Below are 4,971 nucleotides of genomic sequence, written 5' to 3' on the forward strand. Positions count from 1 at the left end.
ATACTGAACATAAGCATCTCCTGAATATCAAGACAGTGTCAGCTGGGTCAGTGAAATTTGTACAGGAGGAGATCCACAAAGTCTTTTCTGTGATCATTCAAATGAAATCCTCAGTAGAATGGCATTTCTTTTTATGGTTTAGAAATTACACTTAACTCCATGTCTTCTTTAAATTGTTTATATTTGCTAACCCAGATATTACTTTGTAGCAAATAAACCAGTGGTCGGAGAACAGGGGTAAATTACCCCAAATGGTGTAAAAGTGAAAATCCTGGGGGTAATGAGCAGAGTGCTACCCCCCTCCCTCCCACCCCCAGCCTCTGCAGCCAAGCCTCAAATTGTAAACCACCTCTCCCTGTTACTTCCTTGGTTGCAGCAGGGCACTTGTAAAACTGTTCTTTCAGAGATTGGAGATAAGCCTGCTTGATTGGTTACAGCTGTGGATTAGCTTGGCCAATCAATCAATCCGGGGCTTCTGAATGACTGCTTCCTCCGGAAATGACTGCAAGCAAGCAGGAGGAAGGAAAGGATCAAGTTAACAAGGGAAGGAGGGAAGGAAGGTGCGAGAGACCGAGGGCTTCATCAACCTTATTTAAATGTATGGAGAAAATGTATGGAGAAAATGGAGGGAGGGTGGGTGGGTGGATGGATGGATGTGTACGTGTGTGAGAGAGAGAGTAAGTGAGAGAGACTGACTCAAAACTGAAAAGGAACAGGCAAGCAAAAGAGAAACTTTGAATTAAGGCGGGGGGGGGAAGGTGGCTTTTTAAGGTGCTGTCTAGGTTTATCATTCCTTTCCTTCCAAGAAGCAGGCGTCTTTGAATTTTGTGGCTGCTGTCACCCTCTGCACTGATCATGGAACCCAAGAAAGTAAAATCTGTCACTACCTCCATATCTTCCCCTTCTATTTGCCAGGAGGTGATGGGACCAGTGGCCATGATCTTAGTTGTTTTGATGTTGAGCTTCACACCATTTTATGCGCTCTCCTCTTTCACTCTCATAAAGAGGTTATTTAAGTCCTCACTTTCTGCCATGCTTTTACGTAGTCAATGAAGCAGAAGTAGATGTTTTTCTGGAACTCTCTGGCTTTCTCCGTAATCCAGCGCATGTTAGCAATTTGGTCTCTAGTTCTTCTGCCCCTTCAAAATTCAGCTTGTACTTCTGGGAGTTCTTGGTCCACACACTGCTAAAGCCTACCTTATAGGATTTTGAGCATAACCTTGCTAGCATGTGAAATGAGTGCAATTGTACGGTAGTTGGAGCATTCTTTGGCACTGCCCTTCTTTGGGATTGGGATGTAGACTGATCTTTTCCAATCCTCTGGCCACTGCTGAGTTTGCCATTGATGATGATTAAAAAAGCACACTGGTCCTTTGAAATTGGGCTGTGGTACCAGGGTGGGTGACATGACCTTTAGCCTGTTTTGTTCCTTTTTGCACACCACACACAGAATGATTAAAGTGGTAGGGAAAGGCTCCCCCCCAATTCTCTGTTGGCTGTCTCTAGCAAGCATGCCATTGCTAGCACCACTCTGGCAGCCACTGATGATGATTAAATCCTCTGTGAGCTAGCAAAAATTTAATGCAACTTGCTAGGCACATTGGACACCTTACTACTCCCTATACCACACCATGGCTGGAATGCAATGTGTTCCAGCAAAAATAGTGCACATCTTTATCAAATTTGGTGCGTCCTGCTAGTTCGGTACACAGCCTGTGTAGATTCAATAATATTTTTAATTCAAATAATGTATGATTTCCTTCCTTTCTAATCAAGGGGGTAATGTCGGCGTATATAAATTTTTTTTTGGGGGGGGTTGTGAGGAATTAAGTTAGGCAGCAAGAACTTTCACCTAGTTTTTTCTGCACATTGCTTATCTGGTAACTGGAAAAAAAAATATAGCTGGCCGAAGGGAGTGGGAGTTTCCCTAGATAAAAAGACAGTTTAAAAAACAGCAAGGAGAGAGTTCGTTTTTGCTGCTGGGAGGAAGAAGACAAGATGGAGATTTATGATAGACTGAAGAAACATTTACATGATTGATTTTATAGTCGTTGCTGAAATATCCCTACAACTAAAAAACTTCTGTGCTTTACCAGCTGTATTCAAGGACGTGAGATAATAATTTTTTTTTTATTTAGAGAATGTGTTTAATTATTTTTCTAGAGAAATGCAATGAAGGGGAGGGAAACTGCTTAGAGTAAAAAATTGTACAAATATCTATTTATATTATATTAGAGTTATGTTGATTTAATTCTTTAATAAATACTTCTGTCTATTTGACAGTTTAAAATTATGTTCTTTCCTGACCAAACCGAATGCATTTTGAGTACTGAATTTACGCTACCTAATTAATTGATGATTCAGCCCAACCAATTAAAATCTTATATGTCTGTGTTGTGTTATTTAAAATCAAGTGGGCTTTTTGAAACAGACAAGAGTAAAGCTCCTAACTGTTTGTATTTGGGCTGACGGACAGCAGAGAGAGGGGATTGCTTTGTTTGTTTATCAAATCCCTACTTGTGCTTCTCTAATTACTTTATTACAGCTTCTTAGGAACTGAATGAAGTAAATAAGAGTCGTTATATGGTGGCAGCGGTGTCATGAAACACGTGCTTTGTTTATTTTTGCTGGCAACAGTTTGAAGATTTATAGCTAGGCAACGATCGTAAAAGTAAGACGTTAGCCTACTATATATTTGATTTATGGCATTAAAAGCAGTGTCTGCTTAAAGCAGAGCTGTGTGAGTAAGTGAAAAGCTAATGGGTTTTCTTTGATAAAAACATTAGCCATGCAGGAGTTTGGTAGGAAAGAACGTTTTTAAAGTTAAATTGGCTTATTAAATGTACATTTTTCTCTGAGTGAATTCCTTGAACTTCACAAGCATTTCTGCAGTGATTTTTTTTTTCCCTATGTGCTAATTTCATTTTTAAAGCACATGGACAGTTTTGCATCTTTTTTGGCATCAGAGAGAAGGAGAAGGGCGACATCTCGTGGTCTACGGGGTACATTGCTCCGAGGAGATGTCGAAGTGACACCTGGTGGTCTTCAGACATTATTGCAGCATGACATTTCAGATTCTTACGAAGCTGATACAGAAAGTGCAGCTCATCTATCTCCAGTAAGCAGACGGTTGCAACTAAGTGAGATGATGGCTGGAGTTCAAGAAGATCAAGCTATTGAAGACATCGTTGTGCGCCCAAGACCCAGGCATACCAATTTAGAGGAAGACCAAAGAGGAGAAGAAGTAAGGTTAGATGATGAAGAAGCAGCAGCAGCAGCAGCAGCAGCATCCCAACTGGATGAAGAATTAGACCCAATTGACAAACTATCCAAGATGTTTGCTAGTTTTATTGCTAACCAAAATCAAGAGAAGAGAATCAGAGAATTGGAGTTAAGGTTGTCCAAACAGTACAGAGAAGCAAAACTCCAGCAAATGGAAAAGGAAAGGAAGCGAAAAGAGGAATATGACAAATCGATTGCCAGTGTGAACAGAAATAACCTACCTTTTTATCACGAGGGTATGGACGTTTTATCATTCCTATCTTTGTATGAGAAAGTTTGCCAAGATTTGAAGATCCCTCAGAAATGGTACATACCTTTGATTCGTACACAATGTAGTGGACTTCTTGCTGAGATTGTGGCAACTGTACCTAATGAGGACGTCGAGTGGGAGATTTTTCGTGAATATATCAAACGAAAATTTGGATACACTCCAGAAATTTTGAGACAAAATTTCAGGAAACTGAAAAAACAACCTAATGAGTGCTACTCTGCAATGGCTGATAGATTAGAAAAACTTGGGGATCAATGGCTAGACTCAGTAGGCGCCAGTACTTTCCAAGACATGAGAACACTGATGTACCAAGAACATTTTCTTTCTTTAGTACCTGCAGAGATCAGAAGTGTCTTGATGCAGAAGAGGTTCAAGGATCTGCAAGAATTGGCCTTAAGAACCGATGAGTTACTTTCCTTCAAACGACCTGACCCGACGGTTAGGCCGAAGACTGCACCAGTGTTCCCCAGGAAACAGAGTTCATTTCTAACTAGAGAGTCTTTTGAGCAAGATCCCAGACGAAGGACAGAAGATACACGTAAGAGTATAGCTCCGGGACAGACAAGACCACCTCTCAAATGTTTCGAGTGTGGTGGTTCTCATTTGAGAAGAGACTGTCCGAAGTTAAACATTCCGGTTAAACAAGAGAAAGAGCCTGGGAGAAGAACATCTGCTCCAGTACAACCCAAAGGCAGACCTAGTGCTCCTAAGATGGCTTATACGAGTATAGAGTCAATAGGAACTGTTCAAGACCATATTCACAGTACTACATCATCAGTACCCTTCCAGTCAAGCATTCGACATTCACATAGTCAAGAGGGTGGAAGAGCAACTAGAACCTCAACTCAAGCTAATGGGGCTCAAGCCAAAGTTAATTATGGTGTACCTCGTGTTTTGAACTTACGAATGAATTCTGTAACCTCAGACTACATCGGAGAAACTGCTGATGGACAAAAATACTCTATTTTAGATCCTGACACCATAATACCAGATTACCAAAGGAACTGGACTATAAGGAAGTTCACCGAGACTGTTTTCTTGCATACACCATCCGGAGATGTAGCTTTATGTGCTTTCAGAGATTCTGGAGCTGAACTTTCTTCAATAAGCCGTCAGTTTCTTGATCCAGCTTTGGTCTTGTATAACTTGAGATGCCCCATAAGAACCTATGCAAGCGAAGGAGATGAGCTAAAACATATTCCTGTCGCGTATCTGAAAATTACATACAAGTCCTGGACTGGAGTAAAACATATTTTGACCCATGAGGGGAAACCTGACTTTCTTCTAGGAAATGATCTCGCTGTGTTGGACGAAATACAAAGCCAAGGTCCACCTGTAATTCAAGTAGTTACCCGATCCCAGAGCAAGAAGATGCGAGAAGTTGAACCAATAGAAGAACTAGACTTAGAACCAGAAGA

This window comes from Pogona vitticeps, chromosome 2 (assembly GCF_051106095.1).
Source record: "Pogona vitticeps strain Pit_001003342236 chromosome 2, PviZW2.1, whole genome shotgun sequence".
Classification (NCBI taxonomy): Eukaryota; Metazoa; Chordata; class Lepidosauria; order Squamata; family Agamidae; genus Pogona; species Pogona vitticeps.